Consider the following 26,791-nt stretch of genomic DNA (forward strand, 5'->3'; position numbering starts at 1 on the left):
ATAGTCTTGTAGAATTCCCTAAGTAAAGCACTATAGAACCATAAATCTTTTTATTTCCTTATAACGCTCTTGATTCCATCACTGAGATTACTAAAAGTGAAGTGGCGCACTCTTAAAGATCTTAAGAGCTTCTATAAGAATTTCAACCGAAAATTCTCACTTTAAGTCTTTTAAAAGTGCTCTAAACGACTTTTTTAATACTGTGTACTAAAAGACTTGTCTATTACTTGGTTCTATAAGGCAGCTGTTTTGCTTTTTGGGTAGTAATCTCGGTGATGGAACCAAGTCCGTTATAAGCAAATAAAAAGAGTTTTGGTTCTACAGTGCCTTACTTAAGGATTTCTACAAGACTATATTAAGAAAAAATTGTTGGGTATGCCAATATATGAGCTGAGTGTAATTCAGAAGTATTAAACCCTGTAATTAATGGGATACCGGATGGAGCAGTAGTAACCTTGAGGTCGACTATTTCTTTAGTGGAACAAGGATCCCTATAGGGGAAACTGGGGCACCACCAAACATGGGGTAGCACTAAACAGTGCGATTTTTTAATCAGATAGTCGACTTCAGAGGACAAGACTTATAGAAATTTATAAGCATTATATAGGGATGCTTGTCCACTGAAGAAATGGTCGAGATAGTCCAAGTAAGTTTAGAAATAAAAATTAGTGTTTGGTGCTGCCCCGTGTTTAGTGGTGCCCCAGTTTCCCCTAGTATCTATGAATTTATTAAATCTCGTCCTTTGAAGTCTAATATTTAATTTAAAAATTGCAATGTTCACAACTACCTCGTCCGTATTTATTGCTGCCCTTACTTACTTTTTCTTACTTGACGCTTTTCAAAAACGCAAATTGCATATTGATAATAATCCTTGAACTTTTTCTCAATATACTGAAACTTTTCAACAATATTCTTCCCAATTCTTCCAATTTCTTAAATCGAAAGAGTATTTTATAAAATTATTTGAAAATTTTAAAATTCATATTATTAGTGAATTATAAATCCAGTAAAACGCAGTGATATTTATTTGTTAAGGGTAAAATAGTGCAATAAATTAAAACCGAAATTTAAAGTAAAGTGATCAGATTTAACAGAACTCTTACCAATTGCTGTCTTGCTTTGAAAAACCTTAACAAACAATGACTTTTGAATTGGAATGTTAAAGTATTTACAAAATTGTGAATATGAAATTAACATAATTGCTTGCCAAAATCCAAATTTAAGCATAAACATCTTCTCTCGAGTTGTTTATGACACTTTTGCTTCCCTAATATGAATGTTTGGAAATTATTCATGTCTTCACATTCCTCAGGAGCTTAATAAAAACGCCCCGAAGGAAATATTTCCTCTCCAACCATTTGCAAAGTCGTAAAGAGCATCATGTCGAAAGGACTAAGAAAGGATAAACACCAATTCCGTTCTTCTGTCCTTCCGTTTGTCATAAAAAAAAGGGCAGAGTGGTCGAAGGCAAGGAAAAAATTGAGGAAATAATTGCACACACTATCTCTCACGCAAATTCTTCGTTCCACTTTGGTAGAACTTCTTCATGTTACTGGTACGAATAAGAATTTTATTGCCTGTCCTATAAGAATGCTGCCTTTTTCTTCCACTGACATTTCCTTGCAGCGTGTGTGGTAATGGCAAAAAGAAAGAATAAAAATAAAAGCTGCACACAATTCGCAATCAGTTTGATTGGTGTTTGTTCAGGGCGATCACTCGAGTGCCCGTAATTAACTTGTTTCGGGAACTACGTGAAGTATACTTTGTATGTTATTAAAAGGAGGGCCAAATGGAAACATTCCCCAAAATGATGCCCCACAATAAATTGCCACACATGAGATGAGAAACGAGAAACTTTTGCTACAAGAGAGAGAAAAACTCCGCACAATTACCAATTTAGTCCAGTGGATTGTGTGCCGATTTATTGGACTCTCTGGATGCCCTCTTCAACTCTTACGTGCTGCGCTTTGGGTCGATAAAAGGGGTTGAACCCCAATCGCAAATAAATGAGAGAAAACAATGGGACGCACCACGATTAATTTCTACGCAAATTTACACACTTCTAAGGCACTTACAAAAACTACCCCCGGAAATTAATTGAACGAGGAGAGACAATGGTGAATCACAGTGCCTCTAACCAATAAGAGGAATCATAATGGTGTAGGGAGTTAACGCCTTTAACTGATGAGAACTCTCGCAAGAACAGCCAATAAATTTTCCGGATATTCTACTGGAGTCAGATTAACTTTTATTGACAGAGCACTGTGTGGGTTTTCATAAGCGTACATGTCCATTAGTTCGCAGATTATAGGAACCGAGATAGACTTTCAGTCTATTCTTAAAAGACCCATCCAAAAATTTGATATTTCGAAGATTCCAAAATGAAAACACTATATTAGCTTAGTTTGAGATGGTCAACATTGTTTTAAAAATCCTCCACGAAATAAACCCAAAGGAAGACAAAATATAAACTGGGAGAACTTTGAACTCTTGTTACACCCTTTAGACATTACAGAAAGTGTAGGGACATGTGACTACTTTAATTAAATGGGGTTTAATTTCATAATCCTTTTCTTAAATATGAACATTGCAATTCTTACGCAAATTTTCCATTACCGTATTACCTTATCTCATACTTGGTGGCACTAGGTGAAAATAATACAAGAAAATTAAAGAAATAAAACGAAAATTCGATAAACGGTGTGCAAAAAACCTACGATTAATTTCTCTTACAGTCTTCTTTGCTCACCGTTTATCGAATTTTCGATTTATTTCTTCAATTTTCTGATATTACTTTCACCTAGTGCCACCGAGTATGAGATAAGGTAATACGGTGAGCGTTTTACTGTCATTGTGATTCTGCCCTAAATCATCATCGACATCGATCAAAATTCCCGAAGTCTTCATTTTATACCTAATAGGTTTTTGGCAGTTGTATAAGTACAAGAAAAGTTAAATTCGCCATATGTACGCCCATTTATGTGCAAATTTTCCACATTTCCAGTTTTTTTTAATATAACACTTAAGGAAGACTCTTTAGACTATCTTTAATTACTCTTACATTCTAAAATAAAAAAAAGCTTACGAAAAGAAGCAGTGGAAACTCATTCGCTTATACGTTATTCACGTTATTTATCATATAGGGTAATTGGTCTAAAGCGAGACAGTTTGGAAAGTTGGACAAAGTAGTGTGGAATGTGAGACACCTCTTTAAAAACTTGATAATAAATCAATTAAATATTTCAATTTTCGATAAAAAGATTACTAAACCTATTTTTGTGATTATTTGAGAAGTTAAAAATTCCAAAGTCGTTATTAAACAATCAAAGAGCGACTTGCAAGAAGAATTTAAAAAATGTATTGCATGCGTGATATTCATAACCTTGACACGGTAGTTGTCATTTTCTCTATTTCTTATGGAAGTTGCTAGGAAAATAGCAAAGTGTTTTGTTTGATTTTTCGGCATAATTTGTGAAATATTGTTCAATCCGCAGTGAAAATCGAAGGACATACATCCATTTAAAAAGTGAATAAAAAATATTTGTGAAATATTACATTTAGAAAGGATAAAAAAGTGATTTAATTTCGTGTTGAATTCAAAACAAATTTTATGAAATCTTGGACAAGTTGATTTTCTGAATGAATTTGGTGGTTTAGTGCAGTGAAGTCATGTTAACAAGGACGACAAAAATCCTTAAGTATCCAGAGAAATAGTTGCAACAGCAGTTAGCAGCTGATAAGGAGAAAATATCCTGGAAAAGGCTGCAAGGATTTCCAGATTCCGAAGACCACTTTTTCTGACAGAATGGATAGTAAGTATCGCAAAAACTCCTGGAGAAAGACAAAGAGGAACCTCTATAGAACTTTCAAAGCAAGTGGAAAAGGATCTGGCCGGATGAGGTATCCAAATCTGCTAAGGAGTTGCATCCGCTTTAAAACTATAACTGCTGGACAGCGCGAGGCGTCTGTGAAATTTACAGAACCTCTTTTTGGTTGGACGTCCAGGAAGTTCGTGGTAATTAGCGTTCCTCAACTGTTACCCGGACATAAACTAGGGATTAGCATAACCATCAAAAGTGCAAGTATACAGAGAAAACCCTCAACATTTGATTTTCTACATATTTTGTATGAAATTTTGTCATTAATATCACTATGTCCAACTTTCCAAAAGTTTTTGTTCAACTTTCCAAAATTTTGTCCATCTTTTCAAAATGTGTTACTTTTTAATTTCCGTGAATTTTGCGATTATTCGGTTGCAATATTTAATAACAACTGTTAAGATTCTGTTAAAATATTTGTCAGAGAATCCCATGATACAAAAATTGGTAAAAAATAATTATTTATTCAGTTTAAAAATGCATTTGAAATTGAATTTTTTCTTAAGTGTCTCGCTTTCCACCATTTACCCTAAATGAGTTTTTTTTTGAATACGTGGTCTATTTTCAGTGATAAGGAGTCTTCAGGCACTACCCAAAATAAAATCTGTGAGTGTGTTGTTCTTGAATGGAACTAATGTATTTTCCTACATCGCATTAAAAATTAACAGGTTTCGACCTTAATTTCCTGAAGTTCTTGAATGTAATGAACTTGCAATATTTCGAATTTATACAGAAATTCCCAGATTATAGCATTTATTATTTTTCATATTATTCGTGCTAGCTATAAAAGTATGGCAAAAAAATTGCATATAATTAGCCTTCAGTTAAAAGCTGGATGTTATTGGGCAATAAAAATGAGAAAAACACTCAAATGATAGTTGAAAAAAAATATTTCAATTAAAATAATATTTTAATTCAGTGAATCCTTTAAAATTAATTTTATTGCAGTAATTGTACCATTTTAATAAGCATTTCATAAACCACTGATAAAATTGCATTATGGATTAAAATTTCTCTCTCCGCATTTCCGAGAATGTTTTTATGCAGTAGCTAGTTATATTTTTTATTCACTTAAATGACAGGAAAACACCTCAAGGATACAATGTGAATTAAATTTATAATTAAAACCAACATGTAGAACAAATATTTCTTATATGCAAAACATTTTCCGAAAGCAACATTGTAATGAAAATTCACACAAAGAACATGAAAAATAAATCTCCTAGCACTTAAAAAGGCAAAAAAATAGTGGCAAGTAAATTAATAAATACAAAAAAAGCCAGAACAGGAAAAAAACACAAGAGAATTAATGAAATACAGGTCACAAAATCAACACTGAAGCACCTGGCAAAAAGTTGCAAAAATTTTTGTATTTGATATTTGTGCTTCCTCTCGCTTTTTTGTACAACACATCACCCAATCCACTAACTACAAGCCACTAAAAAAAGTATTTTTATTATTGGAACACTCATGAACTAAATGTGGGTGGTGGTACGTAGGAAGACTGACAAACTATCGGATGTGAAAAGTCGCATACAAAACGCTACAATGAAAACTAAATGCAAATACTGGCAGTTGAACTCTTTAAAAGTTGAAATGGAGAGGATGAATTTTTCCAGATAAAATGAAAACAAATTGATACTGTTCAAATGAAAAAAAAGCTAGTGATAAGCTTGTTTCAACTTATGTGAGTTGGGATTTTTTCATTCTAAATCCAATTTGTGACCAACAAGAAAAAAAGTATAGTCATGTTGTATCCTTTGGAGTTATACGTTTTGGAGTGTTTTCGAATAGGTTTACAACATAACAAATATAGAGGTCAAATTCACAAGTATAACTAGACAAAAATCGAGTGATATTTGCTACGAATTCAATTCTGTAATTTTGTATTTATTAACGGAAATTTAGCCATGGACAATACCAATTATCTCGTACATCATACCATTTTCAAGACACACTTTGCGCTCTTTTAAAAACAAAGAGGTGAAATGCTGCTAGTAGCAAAGTGGCTTTCCAAAGTTTTTCCTCTCCTACGAGAAAAGTTATTAATTTTTCTAATCCTTAGGGGAAAAAGGGGCAGCTTTGAAATTGGACTTTTTCTCCTAATTTTAATTGAAACTTGACCTTATCGTGATATAATTTAGCTCCACAAACCAATTGAGAAGCTAAATTGTATGGGCTCAATTCTATTAAAAAATAGGAGAGAAAGCCCAATTTCATAGCTGCCCCAATTCAAAGATGCCCCACTTCCCCCTACTTGTTCTTTTTACATACTCAGTAACTTACAACTTTTAGATATTGCATTATTTTCTAAACGATTCATGTAGTAAACATCGTTTATAAATTATTGTTGTACTTTAAAATTAACTCAAATAAAGTTTTAGAAAAAATTGATTTTAAATGTTAATAAATTTCAAAATATTGATTTAAAACACATATTCTGTAATTTGTGTTGTACGATTGAGATTATTGAAAAAAAAACTATATACCATTCACAATATGATACAATTTCAAGTGTCTTTTTTATTGATTTTGTTTTCCAATATGGGATAAAATATATCTTCGGAAACTCTATGAAGCTGATTTCAAATTAACTCGATATTAAACTCTTGCAGGCACTGCCATAATAAAATGTTATTGCAAATTACTTTATGGACCTCTGACAATGCAAAATGAAGAGCACCATCGCGTGAACCAATTAATAAAATTGTTACAAGAGTGATAAATGACAGCCAATAAATCCATCTGCGAAAATTCAGTGGACAAAGAACTGGGTAAAAGTGTAGGAGTTGGCAGTAGAGGAGATCAATCACGTTGAAATTTAATATAGGGATAGAAGTAAATAGTGAAAAAAAGTTAATTTGGTGATTAATTGTGTCAATTAAAGTGCAGGGAATTAAAATATTTCACCGTCACTCACGATGACGTTCACATCCAACGGTCTGGGGATAATATTATTAATTGTCATTCGGTGTAATCCGACGGGGAATTTGTTCAGATCATCTTGTTTCAACTGTCTTTTTTGTACTCTTAAGATGAGATTCTGGAGAGATCTCGATTGTCTCGCGGAAGAGGATCAAATAAATTATGATTAGGGTAGGGTGGTGGTATGCAGCTTTGGCCAGTTTATGATAGCAATTGAAAAATTTTATTCACTTTAAAAACAATGAAGTTACACTACCAGAAATAGCATTACTAAATTTTAATTTATTTCAAATTAATCTCCATGTAAACGACAGAAGCCATGGTTCAGTAAACCATTACAGCCTAATTAATATAATCTAGCTGAGTAGTACAGATATAACAAAATAGCTTGTATAACTTAAATAAAAAATTCAGTAGACCTATTAAAGCATAACAAGGAAAGGAGACAGTCGAAAGAAAAACCTTTTGTTGTCATTAAATTCAATTGAGAAGAATAAACTGCCTGCAAAAAATTAGAGATATATTTATTACGAAAGGTAATAGGTAAACAGTAATTAAAGAAGAATTACTGTCCTATATATGTTCGATTATTATCTTTAAACCAAAAAGAATGCGCCAATATTGAAATTCCGTAAGATAATAGTAATTATATATAATAGTAATTATTAAGGGAAAGTGCGCTACCATCAGATCAATGAAACATCGAATAACTCAATTCTACTCAATTTTTTTTTTAATGCATTGAACCCATTATATTTTCATATAGCTAGTCCAATGCCTCAAATTTACCTGAAAAGAATCACTGGCAAAATTTATTAAAAAATATAGAAAAATGTAGGTGTTCGAAGCCTCAATCATCCGATGGTAGCGAGCTTATGACTTACAATTTTGACGAGCAATTACATAATTCAGCTGCTGATCTCTAAAGAGTCATATTTTTGTGTAGACTTGGAAATATGAACGTCACGCCGTTTGTCCGTTCATCTGTCCGTCTGTCCGTCCAGTCGTTACCACAGCTAGAGTTCAAATGGTTAGAGATATAGACCTCGGGATCTTTGGGGAACCTCCTCGTAAATAGAACTAAAAACCATTAACATGCCACTCATTTCGCCGCACCGCTCCCCTTCCCATAGCATTTGATTAAGTTGTCTATAGATCGGCTTAAACCTTTAACGGTTCCGCTGCATCCAGGCCACTTATTTGGGCCCATTATGCACTCCCCTCCCCCCCCCCCCATTACTTCATTCTATCTTAACCCCCAAGGCGGTCCTCCAGCTCCATATCTCGGCTTCTGTATGCCTGAGGTACACACACAGTGCCGTTTCTATATTGCGTCAGACCAGCCTTGGTTGGATCAGTTGCAATGAATGTGTACTTATATCGACAGATCTCTTTGCCGAACTCGTTTCTCTACCAGCCTCTCTCTTGCTTAGGCGTTTCATTGTCAATGCTTTAGGCATAACTTTTCTATCCATTCACTTGACTAAATTCGATACGCCTTCGCTCAAAAACTCCGGGAGCATGGAAGAAGCATTCACACAGCGGGGAAGGCGCTCCTGGGCGGTCTACAATGGACTTAGCAGATTGATCCAACACGGGATATGGACATTGTAAAAATGATTACCTTGTAATAGAATATCTCGATACGATTAATAATAATAATAATTCGATACGGCTGCTGAAAAATCTGCAGCTGCCGAGTTTCGATCCCGAGACCTCACTGTCATAGAAACTACTCTACCAACTGATTCACTGAGGCTCTCCCCTTCCCTTAGAAAACTATGTCTTTTTGGGATTGCCCAGACAGATATTTCGTCCTCATACGAAAATACCCTTGAATCATTCCTAAAAACGTTTTTTCAAGATCAAAGGTTTAAAAGGCTCTATAGAGCGTATTTTTCAACCGAATAGTATCATGTTTGGCCTTGTTGGAAAGGTTTTGAAATATTTGATAGTAATAAACTGGTTTTCTGTTAATATGATTAATAATCGATAATGAACCGGTTATTAACCGAATAATAATTTTAATCTAAAAATCACTTTTAATGTTCTTCGACTGTTTTTAGTGAAATTTTGAGTGATTTTGAGTGAATGATAAAAATCTATTCAAATCGATTGTGAACTGGTAAGTGGTTAATCAAACGAAAGTACTTTTGAGGTAGGGGAAAGTACTCTTCCTTCGAACGTTCATGCCTTCGAATAATGTGAATTTTCATTTAGTTTTTCTAAGAGACTTCACATTTCTATTAAATATTAGTTAGCCTTATCAATTATTGATAATTATGTTTATGTCTCTTAGGAAAAATATAAGAAATTCACATTATTCGAAGGCATGAACGTTCGAAGGGAGAGTACTTTCCCCTATACATTTAAATCACGAGTTCGAGCATTTCGCAAAGCCTGGGACTCTTTGTCACCCCTTTGATATACTATAATTATCTTATGTGAAAATAAAATGGCCATAGAGAAGATCTTTTCCCTAAGACTCATTTAAGTTTTTCTTCTTGTTAACTTTTTTTTCACGAAAAAAACAAAATGCAACTACAATGAAGGTAATTCTCGTGCAAAATAGATATCCTTCAAGGAAAGTTTGTAGGCGGACATAAAAATTACATTTAAAAACTTTCCTTGTATTTAATAAATAAGAAAATTCTTCCTATAGAAGAGAGTTCTTTTAGAACTTTTCTTTTAATACCAAGTCGTATTGGGAGAATTCAATTTTAGCGCTATTCACACTATCACATCACATTCATGTAATGAATGCCTGACCTATATTCAACAAAAAGAAAATATATTTTATCTCCAGTAAAAGAATGATTTATTGAATCATTTTTGTGGAGTTTATCGAAAAGTGCCTTCACTGAGCTTAAGATGAAATGTTTGTCAAAGATATGAGTGGAATGTCATGTTCTAATATAGCTATTAAAAGTCGAAAGCACATCCCGTTGGTGGTTATTTGAAAAGAAAAATTATTGTGGAATGGGCATTTGAATAATTTTAGCAACAAGTGTGTGAATCTGGTGGAATTTTCACTGGAAGGCGATTGTTAATTGAGAAGTGGACATGAAGAAATTCCTGCGCATGTTAGCGTCCCATTTGTGAGGAGATGCTGCTAGTCGGATCAACTGCAAATAAAATCATTTTATTTGTCAGTGCGTCAGAGCTTTTATTTATCACCATCATTTGTGCAATATATAAACGGCAAAATATTCTATTACGGAGCCTCAGGGGCATCATCATACCATAAAAGTTGTTCGTGTATGCAAATAATGTGTAAATGCTCACGTCCTAGGCATTTGCGGGCATATCTCGGTGTTCACATTTGTAAATTGAAGCCCAAGAAAATGATGACTTTCTTCATCCTCGTCGCACAAACTTCTTGGAATATTCTTTGTAGACTTGGGGCTTACTGTGGATGATAAAGTAGAGAAGATTCTCAGTTTTTTTTCTTTACCCTATAAAAATTGTACCACAGTGTTCCGCGGAATTTTCATGGCAACGAAGTGATTTTTGCCAAAATCGCCACAATATTTCCATGGAAAAAATGGGACATAATAAACTGTTTGTTTTATAATAGCACCGATTTTCAAATATATTGCACCGCGAAATTATTGCAGAACATCCCTAAGGACGACACTTAAAGTTCTCTGGCAAACATGCTAAAAATGGAACCGAAAACTTTTGCACTTAAGAAAATAATTCATGCGAGAAACTTATATATCGTTGGAGGGCATTGAGATATAAATGGAGCCAAATTATAGTTCAGTGAGTGTATGAAGATGAAGACTAAACAAGTCATGCAACTCATGCTCAATGAGATTATCATGGAAGAGCTGCTGATGATGAATCTTGCAACCCAAGCAACAATTCTAACCATGTTCTTTGAATTTGTCATTTATTTCGGTAACATTTGAAGCCTGTGTTCCTTCGGTAACCAAGTGACTCTGAATTTTCAGAGCAGACATCATGGGGCCACTAACAGAGATAAATTTAATGTAGTTATAAATCCTCTGAGTCGAGTCCCTGGGTCTGTCAGAAGTTTTTTTTCCGAATGCACTCATGCCTTTTCACCATACATTTCGAATAATATTAAATCTCGTATTTTCCATCAAATTTAGAAATTAACTTATTAAACGAGAAAGTAATTAATAAAATGGCATAAACTCAAAACATAACCGGATTACATTAAGTTGGTTGCATATATTTGTCCATTTCGAATTACTTACTCAAAGGAGGCAACAAACTTTTGACGAATCAAAAATGATCAAATTTTGGAATATATTACTTTTTATATGAAATAAAATTACCTAATTTTTTTTTAAGTATTAATTAGGATCTGCTGAATTAAAGCGTGTCCACGTTAAGGTTGTACCAAATGATTTGATATTTTTATGACAGATGTCACTAGCTTCGCATTTTCGTTGTATTTAAACATTATAACACGTATTTTTATCTTTCTTTTGGTGAAACTCTCATCAAATTCTGTTCATTTTTCACTGAGATACGAAATAATAATGGAAAAAAGAAGGGAACTGATCATGTACGTATCTAAAAAATCCAGGAATCAATTACGCGGACCTTGGAAAACTTACAAAGACCTCATGCCAGACCGTCCGGAGGGTGATTCTTCGATTCCTCGATAGTAAAACTACTGCCCAGAAACCTGAATGTGGAAAAAATCGTGGTATTTTAGATAGGGATTTGGAGAAAAAGGTGATCATGCGCTACAAGAACAATCCCTCGATATCTGTGAGGGATATTGCCGATATGGCTAAAGAACTTAAATGTTCTCCCAGTCTTGTGCACAAAATCATACAAAGGAATGGACTGAGGAGTTTTAAGGCCCAAGCAGCCCCTCATGGCACGGATACACAAATTCAGTCAGCTAAAACACGAGCTCGAAGGCTGCACGATAAGATGATGTCTGGCTTTAGTGGGTGCATCTTGATGGATGATGAAACATACGTAAAAGGAGACTTCAAACAATTACCAGGACAGCAATATTACACCGCAAAGTCTCGCACAGGATGTATGAAAAAGTACAGATACAAAAATTATGAAAAGTTTCCAAAAAAATACATGGTTTGGATGGCGATCTGTTCATGTGGACATCAGGTGTTCTTCGTGCAGGGCAACATGAACTTGTCAATTCAGATCACGGACTGCCTCCAAAAACGCCTGTTGCCTCTGTACAGATGCCATGACATACCCGCGATCTTCTGGCCAGATTTGGCGTCGTGCCATTACTCAAAAGCAACCAAAGAATTGTGCGAGAAGAACTACGTTCGTTATGTACCCAAGGAGATGAATCTGCCAAACACTCCAAATCTCCGTCCAATTGAAACATATTGGGCTATTATCAAATACGATCTGAAGAAGAAGGCTAAACGCGTCGAGAACATCGAGGACTTCAAGAAAAACTGGAATGAAACAACTAAGGATCGCGGTGATGATCTTGTACAGACATTGATGGGAGGACTCAACAAGAAGATTCGAGATTTCGCCAATCAAATACTTGAATAAGAAAACTAATGTATCTAATAAATCTACAATGAATAAAAATTTAAAAAAAATATTTTTTCTTTTCTTTAGTATTATGTATACTTTATTTTTAAAGCATTATTCTTGGGTAAAATCTTAACGTGGACATGCTTTACAGGGAACTCATTTGCAATAAGAAATTAAAAAAATAATTTGTCTACAATTTTATTCAAATGGTTTCTCCACATTATGATCATATTCCACTGAAAAATTAACATGTTTTTTAGCCTTTAGCACTTCATACTGTTCTCTGCTTTTATACTCCACTTTCTTTGCATTGGTTGTTGCCATGACTGTTTAGTGGTTTTTAGAATACGGCGAGGACCAAGGGCTGTAAAAAATAGTCGAGACAGGAACCAAAACAAAGAATACTAGATGATGAAGAAACACTTGAGAACAGTAAAGTGCTAATGAGCGTTTCCCGTCAAATCATTGCTATACCTGCCGATTTTACTCGGAGGTTTTTTTTTGAATTTTAACGGTATATTCTAGTACATTCAGAGAAAATCTGCAGATTCTCGGCAGAATTTCTCCCTAGAAAATCTGCATAACCTCCATTACTTCACAAAAATATTGTTGATTTATGAAGAAACTGTAGAAGTTATAAAGAAAATTGTATGCTCTGCTTAACAAGCATTACCGAGTACACATTTTAGATAAGTAAAAAAACTGCGAGCAAAAATACTAATTTCTTAAAAATCGCCAATCGAATGATACAAAAACACGAAATTTTGGTCGACACTCTGTTTAAAGTTTTCACTTCACTTTTCTCTACTTGTAACACGGCGTCGCAGAATTCTTTATTTTATATAAACACCGTGATATCACAAAAAATAACTCTATTGAATTTTGCAAACTTCAGTGAAAAATTTTTCCATCTCTTCTGACACATCTTGTCTGGAAAGTCTGGAATGTAGAAAAAATCTACAGAAAATCGGCAGAATATCTACAGAAATTCGTCAGAGATTCGTCAGAAAATCTGCCGAAATATTCTGACGAATTTTGTCCCAAGCCCAAATAAAATTCGTAAGAATATCTACAGATATTATCTGCAGATATTCTGTAGAGGTGTAGATTTTCTCTACAGAAATCTTAAAGATATCTGCAGATATTATTTGACGGGTTATGAGAAAGATTTCCCCTATTCATTTTTTATTGAAATAGTACCATTAGGCAACAAACCTTTGATCCTCACTGCATGTCATACTTTCTATTTTAGCCGAGACACAATTAATGGAATTGTACCAGATTATAGAAATATTTTCCAAGACTCATCACTCTGAACTTTCTTGAATAACACACGGATATGTCCACATCCGAATTGTAGAAATTTCCATGTAATTATGTTGTATGGGAAATATTTTTTATGGGGCTTGCTGTAAGCCATGCATTGTAAGAAGTCTGAAAGACAGGGAAAAGTACCTCCGTGAACACATTAAAAGATCAACTTAGACAGTCACTTTCATCATTTAAGGGTTGGATGGTGAGACATTTGTAGGAAGGAGAAAGAAAGACAAAATTGATTATAATGTTGAAGAAGGTATATGTTGTGCTCACATTTCTTCGAGCGCGTACAAATCGTAATTTTGACGAATGATTTAATTAAGAAACATGTTTACGAATCCCTTGGAATTGTGTATTTGATTTATGATTGATGTCTTAATACAATTTTGCCCTTGTCGTTGTTTCTTATGTTTTCGTATTTTTTTTCTCTCTCACAATTCTGCTCGAGCTTCCTTCTTGTATCTCCAACTGTTCGAAATGTAATAAAATCATTCGCCTTTCACCAACCAAACCCAATGGCAATATATTTTCTTGCAAAACACTCAACAAATTTTCACAAAACATCAACACACACATCCACCATAAGTTGGCGAACCTTTTTCACCAAATGGAATCTCCATTCTCGAAATTCCGATTCGCAAAAGAAAACCGCAAATTAAGTTTTAACGTCTATTTTCATCCTCTGGACTGAATTTAATGATATTTTCCCGGCCATTTCAATTCATTGAGACAAGGAAAAAAGACTTTCATTCATTTCGATTGAGCCTGAAAACGGTGGCACGCGAAGAAAAATTACCTCATGCCAAGGGCTTCCATTTCAATGGCTCAAAATAGATCCAAAGCACGAGCGTCTCAACTCAAGAATGAAATTATTCGCCTTTTAGCTCCATTTGCACTATCATCGTCTCCACAATTAATTTCATGGGGTATTCTTAGGTTCTTTCAAAGAATTCCTATTCAAATCTTTCAAATACTCCGCTTTTAAATAATCACAATCGATGATAGGTCTCCACATGATTTGCATTTCTAAGGAACTTTCTTTTTGTTAATTTTGAAAAACAGAAAAATTGCGATAGTTAAATACTAAATCTAAATAGGATTTTATTACAAGAAGTCAGTGAAATTAATTGATTAATATAATTATGCAAAACTTTTGCAATTGAAATAAAACATGCCGTATTTATAAAAGGATCGTCATTTGCAAATACATATTGAACTATTATAAAATAATTTAAGTTTTTAAGGTTATTCACTAGGTTGTACGGAATCCCAGTCGCTTCTTATAGTGACAAGACAGCACGTTAAAATATGGTCTAAGAAAATTCTACGACAATTCTACGTTCATTTACCACCTTGTAAAATTAAATACCAAAATTATTATTTTGATGTATTTCGGAAAAATGTCGTTTTTGGTTCATCGATAAAATACGATTATTAAGGGTAGGGGAATAAGGAGATTGTAATTTAAAATTATCATAGATAAAGTCCACTAAGTTTATGCCTACAAAGGAACACTCATACGAAGAGAAAAATTCGCGAATTTATATGATTCCTAATAAGTATTCGCAAATTCTTGGAATTCCAAAAATATTCAAAAATTGCAACTGTGCCTAAAGCAAACAAGGAATTAGAAGAAAGAAAACATTGACGAATCCAGTAGGGTTTCTCGAAAAATATGACTGAATTCCAAGAATACTTTAAAAATTCGCACAAAGTAAAATTGCCAAAGTCAAACAAAAATTCGGAGTATCCAATAAATATAATTGCGAAACCCCAGAATCGCTAGAATCCCCAAAAATATTTACGATTTCCAAGAATATTTCAGAAGTTCTCTCGAATCAAAATATACATAAATAAATAAATAAATAAATAATAGAAAAAATCGATCAGTAATCCACTGCGGTGATGGATGAGGAAGTGTTGAAAGAGGAATTGGTGAAAGTAGTACTCCTAGAAATTGTCTGATAATTGTTCTCCCAGTTTTTTGATGTGAGTAAGGAAGAGTTCACAAAGTGTTAATAATTTAGAAAGTTAAATGTGGATTTGTTAATTGTAATTACGCCTTGAAGGAGTTCCTATCCAGGATCGAAACGTTGGATAATAAAAATAAATTGAAGAACAAAATATAGACCGAACTCCCACCTTGACTTGCCTTAAAGAAAACAGGGTTCGACACTTTAAAAAATTTATATTATATAAAGCATTTGCGAATTTTAAGAACACTTTAACAGAATTTGCACAATTTCAAAAAAAAAAAAAAAATAAATAAATAAATAACACGAATCCCAAAAGTATATTTCAAAATAATCTATGGAATCTCAAAAAAATTATTGTCGAATTCCGAGAATATTACACTATATTAAAAAATTGTTTAAAAGCTTTAAAATAACAGAAATTTCTGTCTCTTTAATTTAGTAAATTAGTCAATCAATGAAAACTCACAATGATAACTTTGCTATTTAAGTCCATTCTAAGGGAACTGTGCCTAATTTCGACCAGCTTACAATCTCGACCACTTCTTTTGTTCGTCAAATTTCCCTAAATTTTTTAGTTTTCAAAAATCTAGGAATTAACATAATGCAAAAAAATGTCGCTTCGTCAAACGAGATGGTGTGAAAAATACTGTGGGGTGAAAATACTGTGGCAAAGAACTATTAGAGTAAAGGTGGCCGAAATATTACCCAAAGAAATGTCTGTTAGTTTTTATTAATTTCAAAATGCTGATGCATAAGAAAGTAGAGGAATTAGTGACAAAAATCCTAAAGAAAAGACCAACTAAGAAGTAAGATAGAGACCTTGTAAATCAAATTGAAAAAGTCGTTACGATTTAAATTAAAAAAATCCTCCAAAAGAGCCACTGAGGAAGACACGACAAGTATCGAAAGCTCTGGTGAAATTGTGTGTTTGATTCAGGATTTAATCAACAAATTCCTACGCTCACCGGAAAGACAGATTGTCCTGAAAAACCTAGTTCCGTGAAAAGAAGTAAGAAAAAAATCAATTTGTGTTAAAAATGTTATATTTCATACTTAAAACTTTGGCACATGCATGCAGCTATTCCGAAATTTTGCACGTTTACATACTAAACGGATATTTGTAGGACAAGCCAGGCTTTTCTAAATTATTTTAAATTGATTGAAGTTTATGCACTCATTTCATTAAAAGTTCAAATTAGCATTTTGAATGCTAATTCGAATGCTAATAAAACAATTAAAATGAATCGTAATATTTAAAATTCAAATGTTGACTGTAATACCAAGTTTCCATACAGTTACATAAAGTTTAGAGAAATTAAATTTGAATAGAAAATAAGTTGTCACCCTATACACAAAAATGGTAATAAAAATGTTTGTAAATGTTTGTAAATTCCTACTGAAGGTGCGATTAACTTTTTTTGCTCATAACTTTAACACCTTTTGAGGTGGAAAAATATATCAACATTTTTAATGTTAATTTTACACCTTTCTAAGGGTAAAATTAACATGAAAATGAGTAACTTTAACCCCTAATACACCTAAAAAGTATAATATTTACACCGATTTTGGATCAATATTGCAGGTAAAATAAACATATCCGGAATGTTATTTTAACTTTTTCGGATTACTCTCAGTGATCGTACAGCCTACATCAAAATTCGTAAAGTTTGTACTTTTTCACAAACCTTGTGCGTAACATGATCATTTTACGAGCATTTTTTGTTCTTTCATAAACATTTGTTCGCAAATATTCGTAAATACACAAAAATCTTCGTAAAATTTTGTCATTCGTTCGTAAAGTTCCCAAAACAAACAAAAATATACAAATAAATGTTCGTAAGAGAGCTAAAAATCGTTAAGTGTTCATGTTACGAAAAAAAGTTTGTGAAAAAATAGTAACTTTTACAAACTTTTTTGTGGTTTGTACGATATACGAGCATTTGTAAGTCCCTTAGTAACACTCAAAAAAGAGCTTATTTGAGGCAAGGTTTAAAATCGACTATAAACAGGGTTAGCCATGGTTTAATTTTAAAAGGGTTTTAAACTGTAAACATGAGTTAACCCTGTTTCAGCAATTTTAAATCCTTTTTTTAGTGAAGGATTTCACTATTAACCTTAACACATCGGTTTAAATCTTGCGCAAGGTTTGAATGGTTTTAAATTTCTATCATGGCGAGATTATTAATGCATTTAAGGGTTTCTCGCGTAAACTTGTCAAGTGGAATCAGTAAGAGAAAAATGGTGTTTAGTGTTCAGTGTGCCTCAAAGAATGGAGGCATTCGCGTTGACATTTCAAGGATTGGGGCTCAATATGTGCCCCCACAGTGACCACCCAGGGACATATCAGCGACAAGAAGAGTAAATTGTGAAAAGTTCTGTGGTAAGTGGTGCTTAATTTTCTTTTCAAGTTTGTAACCAAACGTGCGCGTGAAAAATCAAAGTGCGGAGTTTTCTCTCTTTTTCATGAGATTTTCACTGAATTTAGGGTCAATTTTGCCGTAAATGTGTAAATAAATGGTGAGCAATATATTTTCTAAAAAAATCTCGGTGAAATTCTTGAAGATTTTAGTGGAAAAAGCGTGAAAATTCTGTTCACTGAGGATTATCCGCACGCCTAAATTTTAAACCCTGTCAAGATTAGGATTTTACCCCTGTTTTAATCTTGAGTTAACCGTGTTTTAATCTCTCAAGGGTTGATTTTCATCCTTGCCACGGTTAGTATTGGTGCAATGTGTGCGCGTCTAAAGCCATTGTGCGGCGTTTCCTCAAGTTTTCACAGAATTTATCCCAATTTTCCACCATCAATGCCTAAATAAACAGTGAGAAATTAATTTTCATAAAAAATATCGGTGAAATTCTTGAAGGTGTTAGTGGAAAAAGCGTGAAAATGCTGTTCATTGAGGATTTTCCGTACGCCTAAATTTTAAACCGTGTCAAGATTAGGATTTTACCCCTGTTTTAACCTTGAGTTGACCTGTTTTAATCTCTCAAGGGTTGATTTTCATCCTTGCCACGGTTAGTATTGGTGCAAAGTGTGAGCATCCAAAGTTAAAGTCCGGCGTTTTCTGTATTTTTAACGGGATTTTCACGAACTTTTAAAAATTATTATTTTCTTATCTTTATCTTTATTTTATAAAAAAAAAATTGATAAAATTTCTCGTGATTTTAGTGAAAAAACTGTGAAATGCTGTTCACCACAAAATATTCTAAAGACTTTTGAATTTTAAACTGTGTCAAGATTACGTTTTAACTTCTTTTTTAATCTCGAGTTAACCGTTTTATATGTTTTCTATTTTCCACGGGATTTAGCCTCATTTATTGCTAATGAATAAACAACTATCTATCTACAGTAGAGTTCCTCAAATTTGAACATTTGGGGGGTATAGATGACCTCACTCCTCAAATTTGAACAATATTTGCAAAAACGTAACGGAATTCATGTGAAATTCACTTTCCCTAAATTAAGATGAACGACTTTAGAGAATACATATATCAATGTAATTTATTGTGAAATAGATGTAATTTGTTGCGGAAGTTAATATAATACGATAATATTGAGGAAACATCAGAGAAAAATGGCACTCCACGCAAAACTTTCTTCACATAACCTCAAATTTTACATTTTGAACTCAACCGTCGTTCAAATTTGAGGAACTCGACTGTATCTATCTATCTACATGTCTAAACGGTTAAGATAAATTTTGTAATTTTAGTTTATGTTACCATTTTTTCTTAGATGTCGGAACTCCAGATTTGCAGAAGTTCGAACGAGAGGATCATACTGAAACATGGAAATTCTACCTAAAATTTCAAGAGGAGAGAGCAGAAGCACCCCAGGAAGCAGTGGAAAGTGCAAAATAAAATAATTGCCACAGTCCTGCTTACACATCCTTTGAAGTGGTGCAGGCTGAAGCAGGATTGTTTATTTTAAGGAATTACGTAGGTTTTTTAGAAACCAACAAATATGCCCTCTTTAATTTTTTTTTAAATATAATAAAGAATATTTCTTCAAATCCAACTCTGAAACATAAAAGTACAACATTAGAACAATATTTTCTAAAATTTTCATTTACAAATTTTAAGAGGCTGATCTTTTAAAATGATTTTCGGAGACATAACTCACATAAATTTTCTCTGAAATCAGAAAACTAAATATTTGCTATTAGCAGTTGAGTAAAAGTTATATTTCAACGAAAGTTTAAAAACATGAAATTTGTTTTCAATAGCATTTTTTACAAGAAAAAATGGCGTATTTTACACTACATTTCGCCGTGCAAAATAAGGTATGACTAAGGAAAAAAAACAAATCCTTGTTTAAGTTTTAAACAATCAACTCTAGAAGTATGCAAATTTTCGATGAGATTGATGCATTAGTTTTCGAAAAATTTTGCATATAAATCTCATAAATTGAGATTTTAAAAAGAGTTTTTACAGTTGATGCTTCTCAATTGGCTTTAAATAAATTTGTAAAGGCTCTATCCTAAAGTTTCTCACTGGCTTGAAGCTTTGAGATGAGAAAATATTCTTCACATGTTGTACTTTGTTATCAAAGAATATGTATATATTTTTTTAAAAATGCCTTTTTAAAGCAAATTTCCCATATCCTTGTAGGTAGAAACGTCAGAATTTTTTAAAAAAGGCATTTAAAAAAAATTCTACTAGTGTGTAGACGCCATAAAGCTGTTAAGGTAATCTAGATATATTTACTTATTTTTCATTGAGATAAGATTAAATATTGAAAAAGAATATATAGGTAAACAAATACTGTCAATTTTTCTTGATGGATTTTCCTAAGTTTTTGCTTAATTGTTTTGAAAATAACTTTTCTCATGCTGTTGTAAAATTTACTCCCTAGTTTTTGCCAATATTGTTTAAAAAAGCTTTAAATAACAGATATTTTTACGATACCTTAAAAAATAATAATATAATAAAGTTTAAAGTAATGAAATAACTAGGAGTTATAAATTCTTATATTTGTGTTAAATTGTAATTATTTAATAGTAAAATAAGGAATTATAATGATATATTGTTAGAGAAACAAGTACTATTTTATTGTAATAAATTCTAAATGTTTACTTAACCTAATTATAATTTTTTTATACTTCTACACTGATGTATGTATATGAGAAATTCAAATCTTACTTAAGTAAACTTCTTGGAAATCATTTTTCAATCTTTGTTAGAATTTAAGTCAAATTTACGTGTAAAACAATTAAATAAGGCTTAGAAATTCCTTTTATAATATTTTTCTTCACTGAGATAATAAGAAAATAACGACTAAAGTATAAACTTTTTATTCTAGCCGTTACTTTTTATTTCCTTAGTGATGCAAAATATTATAATAAGAATTTCTAGTTTTATTTAATTATTTTCCAAGTAAATTTGATTTTAATCTTAACAAGGGTTAAAAATAGTCATCCAGGGGTTGAAAGAGGCGAGATTTGAATAAACTCATGACAAGGGTTGTTTTTCCGCTTGCCAGGGGTTGATGGAAACAAGGGTTGAGTGTAACCCGTGTTACGGGTTAAGCCATACTCCTTCCAGGGTTTGACGAAACAGGGTTTAAGGTATAAACATGCCGAGGATTGGTCTTCATTCTTGCCAAGGTTTACTGAGAAAAAGGTTTTAAAATATACCCCTGACAAGGATTATAGTTTACTCTTGCCAGGGTTTGACGAAAACAGGGTTTAAAATATAATCGTGACAAGGATTGGTCTTCATTCCTGCCAAGGTTTACTGACGGCAAGGTAAATCAATATCCATAACAGGATTTGACTTTCTACCTTTTCAGGGTTTGGTTGAAACAGGATTTAAAAAATACTTGTACGTCAAACCTTGCCACGTTTAGGTTGAAACAGGGTTTGGCATCAGTTTGATAGACAAACCCTGTTTTACATACCCATTTAACCGTGGATTTTTTTGAGTGAAGGATTCACAAACTTTTCGAACAATTTAACGAGAATTTTTTGTGTACAATTCTTTTTCTATTAAATTGTTTTAATGTAGTTTTATTTTGTCTTTTTTTACATTTTTCAAAATCAATGTGTTGTGCAGAATAATTATCAAAGATAGTCCATTCCTTGTTTTAATTACTAAAGAATGAATTTATGCTTAAAACAAAACCAGACAATGCGAATGAATTTTTATTTCTTGGACTATTTATCGTGTGTTTGCACGCGAGATTCTCACTTTTATCACTTAATTAAAAATCTCACACGATGAACTTTTATGTGACCGTCCGCCCACAATTTACACACGAGAATCAGATACCAAGATAACTCACTGAGCTTAAACACTCGGTATACAGGGAATTGTTTGCGTAAAGAGGACGCATAAAAGAACCTTAGAGTGAAAAATTGGAAAAGATGTTATTGAGGTTTGAAGAAGCTTTTAGTGTTAAGGGTTCTGGGGATAATTTTAATGTGAGACAAAGTGAATACACGTGAGTTGTCTGGATCTGACAAAGGAGAAATGCAATCAATTTCAGAGTGAACAGGAAGGAAATGCAATTTAACATTGAAAATTGCATTTAAATTAGATTCCATAGGGAAATCTACATTTCTCACCATACACACATGTCCGTGAAAATTTCTGCCATTGTCGCTGGGAGAAAAGAAAAGTGCTCGTGTTAAGAAGAAAAGTGTAAAATGTTTGTGTAAATTTTATTCTTATTCGCATCTCCTTCTATTATATGTATCTATAATATATATTTTTTTAACATTGTGCACAAAAGTGGCACGTATTTGACACGTTCTATTCCATTTTGACTCTCTACCATTGGGAAAATGCTCAATGAATAAGGATTCTAGCATGCACTAAGAGAAAATAGTGTTAAGGAAAAAGAAAAATAGCATGTCTAAAAGAGATGTGTGAAAGTTTCATAAGCAATGGTTCACTTGTACATGTTAAAATATCCATATAGTTTCTGCTTTCTCACTAGTTCACGTCGTCTGAAAACACTGTGATTTCCTGGACATGAAAATGCAATTGAATTAAATAACTCTTGTGTTATTTTAGTGTTTTGATGCATCTCCAGCCCAGGCGAGGAAAATACCAACCAGAGAAAGACGAGTGTTGCACCCAAAAAAAAAAGCATAATATAAACACATATGAGAACCCATGCAAGGCAACGGACATACAATTAATTATTCTGTGCGGTGTTGATGATGGCACAAAGGAATTTCTGGTGATAATCCAAAAGATGTGCAGAATAGCTTTTGTGAGATGAATGAAGTTAGAGCATTCATTTATACCTCTCTGACTGTTTACTCTCACCCGGTCGCACCATTTTAAATTTAACACCAAAAATTTTCACATTTAATATCACACACACGACTCGATGCCATTTCCATTGCAACAAATTATCTTATTTGCATCTCCTTGCCAATTCTACACTATGCCAAAATGTATTAGAATGGATTTTACTTGAGTGCTCTTTCACTCAAATATACGCAATTTCTTCCTATCCTTTTCAGAGGGATGAAGTAAAAAATTTCATGCCAATATAGCGTGGCAAAGCGTTCCAGGCTTCGCAAAATGTTCGAACTCGTAACTTTTATGATGTACCTGAAAACTACTTCCGTGGCATTCACCATTTACCGGTTCACAATCGATTTGAACCGATTCATTGACCAAAGGTTGACCAAAATGGCTGAAGAATAATATAATTGATTTTCGGATAACATATTTATCCGTTCATAACCGGTTCGTAACGGATTGGAACCACTTCAATCTTGTCAAAAATTCCAAAACCTTTCCAGCGAGCCCAAATATGATGGCATTATGTGGAGAAAGTCGCTCTTTAGAGTCCTTTTAACTTTTGACCTTGAAAATCTCTTTTTAGGAATGATTCAATGGTATTTTCGTATATAAGCAAAATGTCAACATAGGTAACCTCTATCTCTAAAACGTATCCAAAAATTAAAAAAAAAATATCATACGACACATTTTCGAGTGAAATCTCACAAAAACATGGATCTGGAGAGAATCAAAAAACAAAAGTTCTTCTTCTTCTTCCTCTACTTTAATTAGGCAAATGCCTGTTTTTCCCCCAGTAGGGCTACGGATTATTTATCGTGATTGAGTGTTTGAAGGTGCCATGGTACTGAGCATCAGCCGGAGTTGTGATTCTGATGTAAAAGATTCGTACCATCTTTTCGGTGGTCTACCTCTTGGTCTCGTAGTCGATGCTGGAAGATTTTTTGGACTCTTTTCGCAAGACTAGTGTCGTTAATTCTATTCACATGATCTCTCCAGTATCGCCTTCTTGACCTTGACCATCGCAACAAAAAACAAAAGTTAAGATCATTTTAAAGATCACTGGGTCGAATAGAGGGTCCCCCGAAATTCCCAAGTCTCTCTCTAACCATTTGTCGTTTTTAGATGGGCAAAAGAAATCAAAAGACGAAGTAGTCCTCCATAAGGGCCTATATAGACTCGGGCTGATTTTTGAGGTTCTTCGCAAAAATTTCCTTTACCTAATACTTTATTGCCATATTGATCGAAAATTATCAAGGATCAGACTTAATCTATTTGGACCGTTAAGCATTATTGATTTTAACAATTTAGCAAAGTAATTTAAGACCTCGATCACGATCATTTATTGCTCTCGCCCCCAAAATTTTGAGCTTCCACCCTCAAGCGACTACTTAGGGGGAAGTGGGGCACCTTTGAAAGTAGGGTACCTTTGAAATTAGGATTTTTCTCCTATGTTTGAGTGGAACTGAGCCATATCATAATGCAATTTAGCTTCTGAATCTCTTTGTGCAGCTAAATTATATAATAATAATAATAATAATAATCTTTATTCAGTCATAGGGCTTAGAGGCCTCTTTTACAATTTGATGCATTACAATGATGCTAAATCTTATTGAATATCAATCGCTGTGTGCGATGGATATACTTGGACACTGAATGCTATCCAAATCAAAGTCCTGTGGTGGGGCGGGCTGATCAACATGCCTTCCAAGCAGGACAGAAGATGCTCGATGACTGCAACTGAAGTAGTCAGAGCGATTGAAGAGCTCAACCGGTTAGGGAGCTGATAATACGGCATTGATGGCTTGCACAAAGAATGACTGATGTGGCAGTGCTTCATGATAAATCCTATCAGTATGTGTGTTCTTGCTGGGAGTTCCACACTAGAGTTGTCCCCATCCAGACTCTCATTTTTACATGTTTGGCACCGGGCGCGATTCGATCTCACTATCGATCGAATCAGGGATCTCTCGCGCCAAAGACCCAGCAGTCTTACCAACTGAGCCAATGAGATCCCCACGATATCATCGATTATATCACGATAAGGTTCAATTTTATTTAAAAATAGGTAAAAAATCCCAATTTTAAAAGTGCCCCACTTCCCTTATCACAATTATATCTTCGTGTTTCAATTGATATCTGACGTCAAGCTGTTTATTCGTCCTGTTTATCTATGCAGCAGTCATCAAACCTAGAGATCAAGAGAGAGACTTGAAACCTTCGGGGACGCCCCAAGTAGACGCGAGGACCGTTAACATGCCCTTTCCATATCCCTCTTCTTCCACTTCAAAACCATTTCAAAATGTTTTCAGGTTGTCTAGACGGACATTACGTCCATATGGGAAAGTACTGTTGAAATCATTCCTAATAATGATTTTGGAAGATCAGAGGTCGAAATAATGGATCTAAGGCCCTTGACACACTTGCGACTTAAGCCGAGAGACGGCTTAGTGGAAAATTATAGAAATGTGTTTTAACCATTATTAGGTGAGATTCTTAACAATCTCACCTACTATAATCCTAACAAAATTTCATGTCGTCCGATCGACCTCAAACTTGGCCAAAATGTGTTTCAGCACTTCCTGATCACGAATATATATGTGGCTATTTTACGTTCCCGGCCGGCCGGCTGGCCGGCCGCTCTTTGGAGCTTAATAGCTCCTAAACTAAAAGAGATATCGACTTGCGGTTTTCGGCAAAGGTTATATATCGGGTGAAAATTGCAACATGGTGCATTTACCCCCCACCCCCCACCCCTCCTTCCGCCATTTTGAAGACCCCCCTTTTTTTGTTTTCTCAATAGCTCCGCTCCTATGGCATCGAGCGGGCTCAAATTTTAGTATGTTATAGCTGGGCCTTAGAGCTTTCCATCAATACCAAACTTAAGGTCCCCCGACCCCCCTGACCCGAGCTATAAGGGTCCAAAAAAAAATTATTAAAATGGCCATAACTCCGGTTCTAATTGTCATAATTTAAAAAGTGAGGGCTTTTTGGAAAGCTCTCGTGAAATGCCACTTCCTCTTCTAACATCGCAAGTTCATAAAACCACCGCTAGGGGCGCTATTATTAAAAAGAAAATTTTTAAATCTTATAAGTTAAATAACTCAAAAATTCCATTGTGCATCGGGCTGAAATTTTAGTATGTTGTAGCCGTTGATTATACCTATCAAACAAAAAAAACCTTAAGTCGATCCATAACCCCTGACCCGAGCTATAAGGGGTCAAAGTTCGAACATTGACCGGCCTCTATCTCCAGTTCTAATTAACATAGCGACCTAAATTTTACCTTTTTGGTTTCGCCTCGATGAGCACTTTCAGATGGAAGTTCAAAAAGTCACCACAGGTGGCGCTGTGATAGCGTCAAAATTCATCGAAATTCAAAGTCACTTTTCTCAAAAACGGCATTGTGCAAGTTAATGAAATTTTAGTATGTTGTAGTCCAGTCTAGGACGTTTCCAAAATGGTGCGTATACGCGCTATGATTTCAATAGAACCGGAGATATGAGGGGTCAAAGTTCACAAAATTCAAAAAATCATATCTCCGGTTCTATGTGACCGATTTTGATGAATGAGGGCTTAAACGAAAGATCTCACCAAATGCTACAACTTTCTAGAACATTTGAACTTTGTGGGACCAACACCAGGGGCGCCACAGTCGAAAAACCAATTTCAATATCACATAACCTCAATTATCTCGACTGTCGCTGAACCGATTTTGATGATTACTTCAACATAATTGTAGAGCACATTTGTCTCTACATTTCGTCCATACATCATTTTCCGCTCAGACTACGCTATCACTCCGATTTTGCCGTTTAAGTGTGAAAAAATTGATTTTTCCCATAAAAACGCTTTGAAATCACTCAGATGCCAATTTGACTGCCTCTACTCCACCGAGACACTTAAAATAGGGGTTTAAATGGAAAGTCC

Source organism: Phlebotomus papatasi, chromosome 3 (genome assembly GCF_024763615.1).
Source record: "Phlebotomus papatasi isolate M1 chromosome 3, Ppap_2.1, whole genome shotgun sequence".
Classification (NCBI taxonomy): domain Eukaryota; kingdom Metazoa; phylum Arthropoda; class Insecta; order Diptera; family Psychodidae; genus Phlebotomus; species Phlebotomus papatasi.